The sequence below is a fragment of the Phyllostomus discolor genome, chromosome 7 (assembly GCF_004126475.2).
Source record: "Phyllostomus discolor isolate MPI-MPIP mPhyDis1 chromosome 7, mPhyDis1.pri.v3, whole genome shotgun sequence".
Lineage (NCBI taxonomy): Eukaryota > Metazoa > Chordata > Mammalia > Chiroptera > Phyllostomidae > Phyllostomus > Phyllostomus discolor.
The window spans coordinates 26,729,452-26,744,118 of NC_040909.2; positions in this window are offsets into that span (position 1 = coordinate 26,729,452).

The window sequence follows — 14,667 nt, forward strand, 5'->3', positions numbered from 1 at the left end:
CTAAAAAACAAAAACAAACTAACCAAACAACTGGAACAGGAACAGAATCATAGATTTGGAAATCATACAGAGGGTTATCAGTGGGGAGAAAGAGGGGGGAGAATGAGGAAAAGGTACAGGGATATGAAGCATAATTGATAGGTACAAAACAGACAGGTGGATGTTAAGAATAGTATAGGAAATGGAGAAGCCAAAGAACTTATATGCATGACCCATGGACATGAACTAAGGTGAGGGGGGATTGCTGGAGGGAAGAGTGGTACCCAGTGGAGGGGGCCAAAGGGGAAAACATTGGGGCAACTGTAATAGCATAGTCAATAAAATATACTTTAGAAAAAGGGAGGAGAGTGGCCCCTACCCACTGATCACACAATCGAGAGGACTGAAGGCCAGCAAGGACATTTGACTCAGCAAGAAATACGACAGATTGTGAGGTTAAGCTCCCATCCTGTTGATATGGCCTGTTCCTTTTTGGCTCAGCCATATCAAGCCAAGTTGTTGTTAGGCCAGGAAGTCCAGTGACACATAATGAGGCCACTCCTCTTTGCCTCTGTTGCTTGTCCTGCAAAATGGGTGCAGAGGTTCTTGGTTAGGTAATCTGCCAATGTAAGGCCCTTGATGGCTGTAGAACTCTGTTATTACCCTTTCCAGTCCCCCTTTCTCTTACTCATTGGGCTAGAAAGATGCAGAAAGGGGGAGACTCTGGAAAAAATAAAATAAAACAGAAAGGAAAGAAGTTTCACTCACAATCCAGCACCCAGAACAGGCTGAGCCTCATACTGGCTGTTCATAAGAGCTGGTGGTTCTTTCCCTGTCACTTAAAAAGAATGATACATATACATATACATATACATATCCTATATGTAAATATAAAAATATATATGAGAGAACCAAGTGTTAACAACTGGTGATATTAGATGAAGAATATACAAATGTTCATTGTACCATTTTTTCAAATTTTCCATAGATTTGAATTTTTAAATAAAAAACGAGATTAAAATGTAAGTTAGATTGTATAATTTCCTTATTTAGACATTAAAAAGAAGTTATTTGTACACATTCATGTTTCAGTCTTATAACGACCGTTTTATCACACAAACACATTGCAGTTCATGGTTCACTTAAAAGTCCATTGTCCCAGATGGCTCTCCATTCAGTCTCTCCCTATGTCTGTTTCATTCATCATTTCATAATCTCACCTCACCAGCTCTTGATTCTTATGACTCCATCCCCTGGCTCTTAAAAATCTGTTTCTGACATGATTTCTGTTTAAAAAGCTCATTTAGTTTTTCTTTCTGGCTTGTTGAAATCCTGTTTCATGGTTTGTTGACTCCTTGATTATTTTTTGCATTGCTTCTCAGCCTTTTGGCTAAGATCAAGTGTAAACTTAAAAATGCAACAAATTAATGACTCTTTGTGGTAAAATATAAAATTCAGGCTACACTGAAATGTAGAGAGGGAAACAAATAAAAGCTAACCTCTTCTTCACTTCAGAGCCCCACTTCTCAAAACAACCACTTTTAATAGTTTACCCTGTCAGATAGTTTTCTGTCCACATTCAAGAATGTAGGTACTTTTCTGTTTTTATTTTTTTAATTGTGTTATAGTACATGTTTTCTTATTATATTGCATTGGCCTGAACCTCTAGAACAATGTAAATTAGCAATGATAACAAATACCCTTAAATTATTCCTCTTTTTCCTCCTTTAAAATCATATTCTCAGATTTAAATTATACTTATTTTGACAGCTTTTCCCAAAACAAGCTCTCATTAATGAGGCTAGCCTAATTTCCCTATAGGTAAGAGAAATCAATTAATTAGCCTCCTAACTCCTTAAAGGCAAAAACTATTTCTTATCATTTATATTTCCTTTTGGCTTATCCATGCATTTTGCTATTCCTACTTGTTGAGTGAGAAGACCAAATAAAAATTGCCTTTTTCTGGAAATGGAGTCAATTTTACTGCAGATTAGTTTTGATGTACTAGACACACATTATGATTATTCTGCAAACATTATTGTCAGAGGCTGACAACCAATATTGAACAGCTCCTAAACAAACATAACTGAAGCAGGTTTTGTAATTTTAGGACTGCTGTGGCAAGCGGTTAGGTGACTGCATGCAGTAATTTGCCTAAATAAAGGTCCCAAATGAAAAGTTGACAACACTCGCTCTCTAAGTCTTTAGAACCTTTTGTAAAATCCAATAAAACCTACTGTGGACTACATATTTCTAAGGCTAGAATAGAGGGCAGAGGAGTATTTGCAGAAAGAATGATTGATGAAAGTAGAAGATCTTTGTGGTCAATCAGAAAGCATTTGTAACAATATCTACTCCCTGTAAAGTTAGAAAAAGAGGGCATGGACCATATGAGCATGATATTCATTCTTTTGAACAACAGAAATATAATCTTCCCCAAGAGAAAACTGCACAGACAGTTACTAAATATCCCTGAATTTTACTGTAAGAAAGATAACTGGATGAAACAATTGAGCTTTCTTTCCTCTAATCACTTAGCTCCCAAATATTTCCATAAATGAGCTCTTACCACCTCAAAACAAGTCTCTAGTTTTCCATCAGAATTAATTTCAATCTGGTCTCTGAGTCAAGAATGTATTCAGTTATACACTTGAAAGAGATTTCATATCAACCAATCACCTTATTAATAATGACTTGTTAAGCCAGTGCCATACAAATATTCCTCAGTCAATTATGCCTATTAATTGAATGGTTATTTTATTATTCAAACATTTTTTAATGCTGACTATGTAGTTACCAATGGCAATAAAAAGATAAGTAAGCCAGAGACCCTGCCATCAAGATCTTCATCATCTCTACCGTTTTTATTGAGAAATTTAAAAAATATTTCAATATAATGGTGTGGCTTTACTTATTTCTATAGTAATTGTCACAATTAAAAGATATCAAGCAGCAACAAGATTTCAGTCTGTTAAAATCCTTTTGGTCTAATTGTATCAATGGAAGTCAGCCCTTCTAAAATGCTTCTTTCATATGTGGTCTCTGTTTTCCCTAGTCTCCCAAAGAATAAAATAAGTAGAGTGCACATAGGCTATACCCTAAGTAACTAACTACAACAGTCTTTTCTGACAAATGTTTTCATGCTGACAATTGATACAAGATGATACAAGAATATTAAAAAAGTTGGAAGTCACTGGGCTCTCCGAAACACAGACTGGATGCTTCTATATTATCTTTGGGGAGCTCTTTTGTAAAAAAAAAAACTATAGAATACTCAGAAAGCAGTTTCACTGGTTTATTAATTACATGTTTTGGCAGCCCACTAAACCTTATACTCATCAACAAAATTGAATTCTTTTCAAAGCCATCATAGCCTTAGGATGTGATCAGTAGGGATGTATTAGGAGCTAGGAGGTATTTAATCAAATGGTGTCAACATACACCATCTTGTTTGTAGAATACTATGTCCAGCTCTGCACCAAAGTAAACCAAATCCTTTATGTTTTCTTTAATGCATGAATTTTAGAATGTGAATTTACCCTTATAAATGTATAGTTAAAATAGTTAAAAGACTAAAAGTTAAAATATTTATATCATTTTGTTGACTTAAATGAGAAATTAAAATCTCTACCTTTCTGGCATTATCACTTAAGAGCAATCTTTTACACCTTATATTTTATAAATAATATATTTTCTTTCCCTTTTTTCTAAGGAGCTTCATAATTACAGTACCTGTTCCTCAGGTAATTTATGTATATACATACATGTATGCACACATATGTGTGTGTATTTCTCCTATGATTGATTCCATGGCTATCAAGTCATAATTTTCTAGTTTTTGTTTTTATGACTCTACCTTATGATGACTCTTTTCTGAGTTTCCTCTGATGTCTGTTAATATGCAAAAAGGGGTAATTTATAAGGAAACTCTTATGGAGGCTGATTGATCATTTTTTTGCTACTAAGCCTACAATCTCAGTTGCTGACACTCAGTAGGACAAATAGCCTTTTAATGGGAATCCAGGCCCTAAAATTATGCCATCAGATGATACAGTTAAACTATTTAGGTGCATATATTATAAAAATAAGGGAGAGAAATAAAATATTAGATCTATTTAGGCAAAATAAACATTATTAAATACACACAAAGGCCTACACAATGGAGTATCTAAATACAATACTTCATTTGTTAGATTCAACAAGTTGAGAACCCTTCTCTCTCCCAACTACATACAAGTCTCAACTCTTTCAGCAAAAGGCTTTATTTTCTGCTCTCTAGTCCCCCCCACCCTATTTTCTTAGCAAACTTTTCAAGGAAGTATCTGTACACACAGCCTTGTTTCCCTCACTCAGTTCCCCAGTTGGCTCCCCCACTGTATCAGTTAGCATTCTAGCAGAAAAACAAGACTAGTAGGACACGGAGAAACATAGATAGACATAGATACAGATACAGATATAGATGTAGAGTATATATGATATAACATGTATTAGGAGATATATTAATATACTATATAATATATTCTGCATATTATTATATACTAGGATATATAAGATATATACTAGATATACACATATAAAGGAAGAAAATGATATATTTAAAGTTTACATATGTCATTTTACACATATATAAACAGAGAGAGATCTCAAGGAATTAGCTTAGCAACTGTGGGGGTAGGTGAGTCCAGAATCCACAGGGCAAGATGGGAGGCTGGATTTCTTATTCAAGGAAACTTCAGTTTGGTTCTTAAGGTTTTCAACTGATTGGGTAAAGATCACCAGATTAACAAAGATATTCTCCTTGACTTAAGGTCAATTGATTTTACATATACAAAATACCTTCAGAGCAACAACTGGATTAGTGTTTAATTGAATACCTGGGTACAATAGTCTAGCCAAGTTGGTACATAAAACTAACCATCACACCAACCAATCACTGAGATTTCCCTCAAAATTTGCCAATCATGTCCTGGCTGCTAAATCCAGAGCCTTTTATAGGATGGAGTTCATTCACCACTGCATTTGACAGGGTTCACTCTTTTTCTTTTTTAAAACCCTTCCTTGGGTAGGATCGAGGGTGGGAGGTGAGGATGGATGGGTGGAACAGGGAACAGTGGTTGGAGGGAAATGGAGACAACTGTACTTGAATAACCATTTTAAAATGTCATTAAAAATAGAAAAAAATAAAAAATTTAAAAAATCCCTGGCTGGCATAGCTCAGTGGATTGAGCGCAGGCTGGGAACCAAAGTGCCCCAGGTTCGATTCTCCAGCCAGGGTACAATACTGGGTTGCAGGCCATGACCCCCAGCAACCGCACATTGATGTTTCTCTCTCTCTCTCTCTCCCCCTCCCTCCCTCCCTTCCCTCTCTAAAAAATAAATAAATAAAATCTTAAAAAAAATTTACAAGGAGGTGATTTTATTAAAGAAAATTTAAAAAATCAATTAAAAAAAATAAAACCCTCCCTCACCAGAACACAGCCCATCCTATTCCAAGTCAAGTGTTCCCAGTTACACCATCCTCCCAGTTGTGTTTAAAGAAACATATTTCTTGGGAGTAATTTTAATGCTATTGGAATTTGATGACAAGATAATTATTTGAAAAGTGACAATATATGGATGAGGTGTAAATAAATGGTATTAACCAGGGCTCCAGGGACCTCAGGGAAATGTAGGTCCAAATACTGCATTTTATAGATGGGGAAAAACAGCCAGAACACTCCAGTTCCCCTATCATTGATAATAATAGAGTCTTCAGTAAAAGATATGACTCTCAAATATTATTATTATGATAAATGGTATTTTACAAATAAGAAAAGGAAGAAAAAAGGGTGGTAAAAAAGAAAAAGGAAAGGATATTCCAGACAAAGATCTGGACCTGTTGATCAGTCACTATGGTACCTTGAATTAAAACCCAAGTCATTCAGCAAATGGCCCTGTGGGATCCGCATGCAAGAAAATGAAGAAAATTCACTCAAAATAGATCAAAGACCTAAATATAAGAGTGAACCACTAGAATAAAACTATTAGAACAAAACATAGAAGTAAATTTTGTGACCTTGGATTTGGTAATGTTTTCCTAGATACGACACTAGAAGCACAAATGACACAAGGAAAGATAAATAGGACTTTATCAGAATTTAAAACTTTGTGTATTTCAAATGACACTATCAAGAAAATGAAAAGACAATCCTAGGAACAGGAGACAATATTTGCAAATTATACAAATAAAGGACTTGAATCGAGAATACATAAATTACTCCAATGACTCAACAATAAAAAGACAAATAACCCAATTTAAAAATGGGAAAAGGATTCTCTGGCTGGGTAGTTCAGTTGCTCAGATCATTGTCCCAATACGCCAGGGTTCAACCCCTGGTCAGGGCACATACAAGAATCAACCAATGAGCGCATGAATAAGTGGAACAACAAATCAATCTCTTGCCCGCTCTCTCTCGTTCTCTCTCTCGCTCTCTCTCATCAATAAATTAAAAAAATGTTAATGTTATCTTGGGGTGCAAAGACTATAGGTGATTTTCATTCTCAACTTTATACATGTCTATAGTCTCCAAATGTTCTATTATGAGTTTGCATTACTATTATAATTGGAAACACAACATGACATTTGCAGAAATTATCAGGGAAAGATATAACAATGTCTATTTTATAATACTTGAGGTAAAGTATTAATATAGCTTTTTGGAAAAGTGTTGTTTTTATTTTATTTACATGCCATAAACAAAGGTGCACTATTTCCAACTCTTGGTCTTGCTAGTATTTTCGATGCTTCTGTGGCAAAAGTATTAATCTGTAGCAAATGAGAAGTTGAGTCTGACAGAGGCTCCTAACCAATATCCTCCTGCAGAAACAACTCTAATGTATTTCAGAGCTACAGGGGAATCATTTAGCAAGCAAATGTTTGCTGATGAGGGTTTAAAGAGAGCATATCCAGCAAACAACTAAAAGTCATTATGCACTCGATTTCAACAGAGCCTATTTAAATAATGACTCAGAGTTGAATGTAGGCATCTTTGGGGGCTACTGAAGGAAAGATATTTTGAATATCATTTGAATAACAGCTTGTAGCACGCTCCTATTTGGAGCTAACAACAACCCTGTGTCATTTAATATCCTTCCTTTTATTTATGGGTACACATGAGGCAAGTGAAATAACTGGTACTCCAACCAAAGTTTTTGACTCATAGTTTGAGTACATTTTTTTCTTCAGATTATCACCCAATGGCAAATGAATTGAGTATTTTAAACATGAGTAAAGTAAGTAAAGCAATTAACCGTGACTTATAACCTTACTACTGCTTGCTGTAGAGCAGAGTTCAAATGTACCCCATTCTCTCCACACTCATGTGGTAAGTTTTATCTAGACTATTATTAGCAGTGTGGTGGGTTCTACCCTGAATATGATGGATCCTCTCCTCTAGTACTTTTAGGATTTGGAGAAGGGGAAGGATGGAGTGAAGAGGAAGAGGATGAGACCACAGGGTTTCAGTAAGCCACTCTCAGCCTGGGCTCAGAGAGTGTGTCCTGTTGTGGAATTTCCATGTGGAAGCATTAAGGAACACCATGGAATAAGGGCTTTATAGGAAATGTGCTACAATGCATAGTAATTGGCTACTATCTTCTAATCAGTTCCAGCCACCACCCCGAGCCTGAATACTTCCAAGACATAAGCCAACACACACACACACACACACCTAGTGTACATTTTTTCTGATGGCTTGGCTAAATTTTTATTTTAAGGAAAAAATAGCTTAAATTTAAAAACTTTTATTTTGTTTCCATTTTAAAAGATGTATATTCTTTTAAAAAGCCCTAATATTTCTATATAAGCATATAACTTAATATAAAACAATTAAATCAAACAATGAAAATGTTGCCAATTATATCTATTGTCCTCTTAACAGAATAACTGCTCTCACGAGCATTCACAATCAGTCTGTTAACTTAGAGATGAGTCGCCTCCAAGGTTTTCACTTCAATTTCCTTTGGCTAGTAAAATAACACATCAAGCTTTAGTCTTGCGATGTTGCTACAAATTCAGGTTGAAATAAATATATCAGTGCTTAAATATGCCAGTGTGTGTGTGTACACACACACACACACACACACACACACACAATCGATTGGTTTTTGACAAAAGTGCCAAGATAATTCAATGTTTCTTCTTGGATAGTCTCTTAAACAAATAATGTTGGAACAATTGAACTTCCAGATGAAAGAAACTGAATCTAACCCTTATCTCACATCATATACAAAAAATCATCTCAAATTGGATTATAGTCCTAAATATAAAAACTGAAACTATAAAACTTGTAGAAGCTCTGGAAGAATATCTTTACAATTTGGAATAGGCAAAAATTTCTTAAGAGATAGGAAATTTTAATCATAAATTAAAAAATCGAGAAACTATATTCCATCCATCCCCCACCCAGCCCCCTAAACCACCACCTACCCTCAACAGCTGTCAGCCTGCTCTCTGTCTATGAGTCTGCCTCTATTTTGCTTGCTCATCAGGGACTGAGGAAAAAAGAGGAGAAAAATCTCATGGACATGGACAACAATGTAGTGATTGCCATGGGGAAGGGGGATGGGGAAGGTGGAGGAGGATAAAGGGAGGATAAATGGTGATGAAAGGAGACTTGACTTGGGGTGGTGAACACACAACACAGTGTACAGATGATGTGTTGTAGAATTGTGCAACAAACTTGTATAATTTTGTTAACCAGTGTCACTCCAATACACTCAATAAAAAAGAAAAAAGAAACCATATTTCATCAAAACTGAGAATTTTTGCACTTCAAAAGATACCATTAAGAAACTGCAAGGAAAAGAAACTGCACATAAGGAAAGAAAACATTAACAATACATATATCTGATGTATATCTGATATCCCAAGTATATAAAGAATTCTTACAGCTCAAAAATAAGAAGCAACCCAGTAGATAAAAATAAGCAAGAGGTTAAAATAATCATTTCAAAAAGAAATGATACAAATAGCCAAAGAGCTCAGAGCTCAGAAATAAAAGGTACTCAAATCAACATCATTTATCATCAAGGAGATGCAAATTGAAGCCACAAGGAGATACCACTACACATTCACTGAAATCAGTAAAAGTGAAAAGACTGACAATACCAAATGCTGATGAGGATGCAGAGAAACTAGAACTCTCACTTATTGTCAGTGAGTATGTAAAATGGTACAACCACTTTGGAAAGTATTTTGGTAGTTTCTTATAATGTTAAATGTTTGCCTACCCTATAACTTAGCAATTGAACTTCTAGGTATTTACCCAAGAGAAATGAAAACATATGCTATCCACAAAAATAAATATATGTGAATGTGTACAGCAGTTTTATTCATAATAGTCCCAATCTGGAATCAACCCAAAGGTTTATCATACATGAAAGTAGACAAACTGTGGTATCTTTAACAGTGGAATACTACTCAATAATAAAAAGGAGTGACATATTAACACCATAACAATAAGGATGACTCTCAAAACCATTATACAAATGACACAAAGGGTATATACTATATAATTCCATTTATATAAAGTTCTAAAACCTGCAAAGCTTGTCAATGGTAATAGAAATCAGAAAGTAGTAGCCTAGGATGAGGATTAGAGGTAAATGTGGTAGGTATGTTTGCTACCAGGTTGTGAAAATATTCAACATCATGATTGTGTGGTGCTGTGCAGGGGTATATATTTGTCAACATTCATCAAACAATACTTTAAATCTATGCATTTTATAATTGCTAATTATGCCCCAAAAGTTGATTAACAACAAATTTTTTAAATACTATGTACTTTCTAAAAATAAAACATATCAAATTATCATTCAAAAACAACACAAATATTTCTTTTACAAAAGCAAATGATTAAAGTCTATGAATTTTTCTGTCTAAGCCCATATGAGGATGTAGAAATTCATCCAGTTAAGATTTTAAAACAATCCTCTTCAGACTGTAGGATCCTATTCATTCTCCCTCCCCACCCCCACCCATCTCTCTCCTGGTTGTGCCTCTCCCCTGTAACCGCCCAGCACAAGAACAATGTAAAGCACTATGATGGGTTAAAAACCTCAGCTGCACAATGGAGGGTCAGCTGTTCAAGTGGAAAAGTATAGGTCATTGTTTCTCAAACTTCCAGAGCTTAGACCTTGGAGAAAAACCTCTGAAGACTACCAAGGTGGCTTGGCTTCCATTTTAAGATGTACTAATCTGGAAGTTCTGTTGTATGTGATTGTAGAAAGAGCTCATATGATCCTATGAAGCGATAGTGGACAAATGAGGTATTCAACGGAAAGGACAAACAATAGGAGAAGATGCTACAAATGAAAGCTTATGGAAGGAAGAAGATGCTGGAGTACAGTGGATAGACTGGGTAAGTGGAAATCTGCCAGCAGGAAGCCCAACTGGCAGGCTCTGTTGGTGCTAAGCCCTGGGACAGTAAGGATCTAAATTACCTATAGCAACAGAAGGAAGAAAAAAGATAAGAGAGGTTTCCAAAGAAGAACCTCAAATTAGCACCTTGGCATCCTTCGCCTGCACCACGTTTTAAAAGTCTTCAAAGTCATGAGAATCCTGTTTAAGTTATTCTGAAGGTAACCCTAAACTCACTCTTAATAGCTCTTGCAAACTTAGGGGAGGCAGATGAAAATTAAATTACTCAAAAGGGAAAAAGCACAGGAGAGTTTTTGATGATGCCGAGCTTTAGCCTAGTTCACATTCATCCAGCAACAGCTTGCCGGTCTTGGCGGTTAGTCCATTTTCTTCATCCCTAAGACAGGAAATTATGTGAGGCCCAAAATACTCTCCCCTACAACTCCATGACTGAGTGCAGCTGTTCTGACAGAATTTTCCAAAACCACACTCCATACATGAAAACTTGTGCATTGCCAACATGTTTGTTGAGCACCTACTCTGTGCTCAGTCTTATGTAAGAGCAGGCAGCCAGCTGAGGGTACACTGGCTCTGGTCACAGTAGAAATGTGGTAGTCCCCTTTGACTACTACAGAACATTGTATATTGCCTAGGTCAGTTCTCACATCTCCTCAGGCCCTGGGAGGGTTCTTTCTACCCTCAACCCTATCCTATGCCCCAGAACTACCATCTTTTACTTGGGGCACTTAATATTGGTAGCAATTCTGATGTGTTGGCGTGTATGTATTTCAGAAGCTAAGGAATAGTAGCTAACAAATTAAATCTATTAAACATGGCTTCCTAGAAAATATGTGGGTCTGTTATGGTTCATAAAGTGATTTCCTGAACACTCTGTTTTTCTTGACCTTTTCTATCTCTTGCCTTAACAGCTTGTAAATAGTGTGTTTTCTTAACCAAAAAAATGAAGGGAGAAAGGGTGGGTAGGAGGGAGGGAGGGACAGGAGAAGGGTGGGGGGGGAGAGAGCGAAAGAGAGAGAGAGAAGGAAGATTTAAAACATGAAGAAATAGAACTTCCTGATTCTCCAAAGAGGGAAACACCTATTTTTCTTTTTCTTTTTTTTTGAAAAATGCCTAGTAGAGGAAGTATGGTTGCAAACGTTACCCGACAATAAACCAGATTAATTTTCCATTCAAAAAGAAAAGTAAGCAACTTGGACTAAAAGAGGCAAATTGCATGGCCCTATTATTTAGCACGTTTGAAATGAAAGCCAATACTGCTCTTGAAGCACTGACTGGCTGATGGAGGTTTCTCTTCCTCTCTTGAGGGCCCGCCCATAGGTTGCCTGGCAACCAAATTGCATTGCTAAGAACACTCCCCAGCAATAACTGACTCTGAATTTTAATTTTTGTGCTGATGCCTAAGTGGGATAAATAAATAAATAAATAAATGCAATCTCCCTGAAACAGTGTTCATTCTGGGAAATAAGCAGCGTGTGTAGGAGATTATAGAAAAGGCCACACAAAAAGCTGGTAAATTCTTTCTCAGGAAGATTTTGTTTAAGAATGTTTTTGAAAAATCTGGATAGGCCATAGGAAAAAAATTAGTAAAATGATTGTATGAAGGTAAAAATGGGGGATGAGCTTAACCAAAAAAATTCCAATGTCTATAATAATATAAACAATAAAATGTTAATCTTTATCATCCCTTACATGGAATTACTTTTCAGAAATAAGAAATAACACAAAATGCGGCATGCATTAAAGGATGTGGGATGGCCGCGCACAACCCTAGCATTACCTTCCCTTTTCACACACAGTGGAAATAATAATTTGCATGCACGGCAGTAAATGAGGCAGTTTGAGTTGATGGTTTCACATTAATTTGTAGTTGCTGCTTTGTTTTATTAGAATCCCACTCAATCTTTAATAAAGTAGGGACAAATCACCACTTTTAAAAAATCTGCAGTTTGAAGGGAACAGGGATCAGATAAAAAAGAGGAAATTTTTTATTCACCTCTCCCCAAAATAGTTTGAATTGAATATAAGTAACTCCTCACAGTCTCTACTGTCCTTTATTCATAACCTTTTAAAACGTGGCCTAAATAAATGTACTTTATTTGGGTATTTCTAATTTGGGGCTAGCGATGGTCATTTTTACCCTTTCTTGTAATTTATCCTGAAAAGGAACGGGGAGTGCAGTAAACCTCTTATCGCTTCAACATGTGGTTATATTTTGCCTGGAAACTTAAGTTCATTTTTTAATGCAATATCTGTAATTTATCTCCCCTCCCCCAGTTTTAATGAGCTATAATTAATATATATATATATCATTATATAATTTTTAAGGTGTACAGCATAATGGTTTGATTTACATTGTGAAATGGTTACCATAATAAGTTTAATTCTCAGGAAACTTCAATTCTTCCTTGGAAACATCCTTTTAAGCTCTTACCAAAACAAATGAAGCCAGGACTTAGGGTTCATGCTGGATCTCCAACTTATGGGCTGTGGGACCAATTAGTGACTGCCTTATTTCTTCATTGGTAAATGGAAACACCATTAATAAGCATCTCTTTCAGCAGTTGTAGGCTAAGTAAGATCACCAAGCATAATGCTGTAATGTGGTAAGTACTCAATTTCAGCCATTATTATTATTATTATTATTATTGACTATATGGGAGGTATTATGCCTGTAGTGGAGGCTGTGACATGCTGCACTGGCCCCCCTTTGGGAATGAAGGAATTATTCTCTTGGCTTCTGGAAATGCTGCCCCAAGACAGCCTTCAGCTGTAAGTGCTTTCGGAGGACTGCCTTGGCTAAAGGACACTACCAGGCCTAAGACCATGCATCCTTCCAGGGACAGCCTAAAACAAATCCCTGGTCCACCTGGGGATTCCAAGGTCCAGCCCCTTCACTTCAACATATGGGATGATCTCAACTATGACAAATTAAATTTATATGCATGTGTATAACTGGAAAACTGAAAAGTACACCAAGATTAACAATGTTTATTTCTGGGGGCTGTGGGGTAGAATTATTTTCTTTATACTTTTCTGTGCTTTCCAAATTTTCTACAAGGAACAAATTACTTTTTCTGCGGGGGGAGGGGGTGGATCTCCTATGGTCTGAGTCCCAAACTCTACATTAGTTCCCATAAGTAGTTCAGCCTTCAGATAGTCATGGGGAGAAGGGGTCAACCTAGAATGCCCCACCACTGTAACTAGTCAGCTCACTCTCATGTCTCCAACGACTGGACCTGGTAGTTTTCAAGCTTTAGCTAAGAATTCTTTTTTCCAAATACAAGTTTGCTCAGGTACTTCATATAGAAAGTATCTAAAATTAGGACTTCTATGATAGCTGCCAAGATTGGGAATAGGTGGTGGGGGGAGAGGAGGGAAAAGATGAAAGTCTGCTCCTCAGTCAAGTCTTTAAGATATCACTTGGAAAACCTTGAACCAGAGTCAGGATTTTTACAGATCACAGAGCCCATACCTTCAATCCCTCCTTTTGTAGGTTCCCCAAAGAAAAGGTTTATCAGTCACCTTCGTCATCAAATGCTAAAACCATGTTGAGGACTTATACGTAAGTAAATTAGGAACAGAGGTATTATTAACACAAAGTTTCAAAGAGAAAAATATTTGGCCATATATTCTTTCACATTTTCTACGTATTGTTCAATTCTATAACTGACATATTGAAACGTAGATTTTTTTTTACTGCTTTACTGAGCTATAGGTCACATACCATACAGCTCACCCCTTTAAAATGTACATGTCAATGATTTTTCTATACATTCACAAACATATGCAAAGACCACCTCAGTCAGTTTTACATCATTTTACGACATTTTCATCATTCCAAAAAGAAACTGTCTATCATTTAACCATCACTTCCCTAAGCCTTTAGGCCTCCCAGCCCTAAGCAACTACCAATCTACTTTCTGTCTCTAGAGATTTACCTATTCTGGACATTTCATTTAAATGGAATCATGTAATATATAGTCTTTTGTGACTGGCTTCTTTCATTTAGCCTGATATTTTCAGGGTTCATCAATGGTGTAGCATATATCAGTATTTCACATATTTTTATAGCCAAATAATATCACATTGTATGGATATGCTACATTGCGTTTACCTATTTATCAGATGGAAATTTCAGCTCTTTCCATTTTGTAGCTATTATAAGTAATACTGCTATAAACATTTATATACAAGTCTTTGTTTCTCTTAGGAGTATAGCTAGAACTCAGATTATTGAGTCATATAATGATTCATGTTTAAGCATTTAA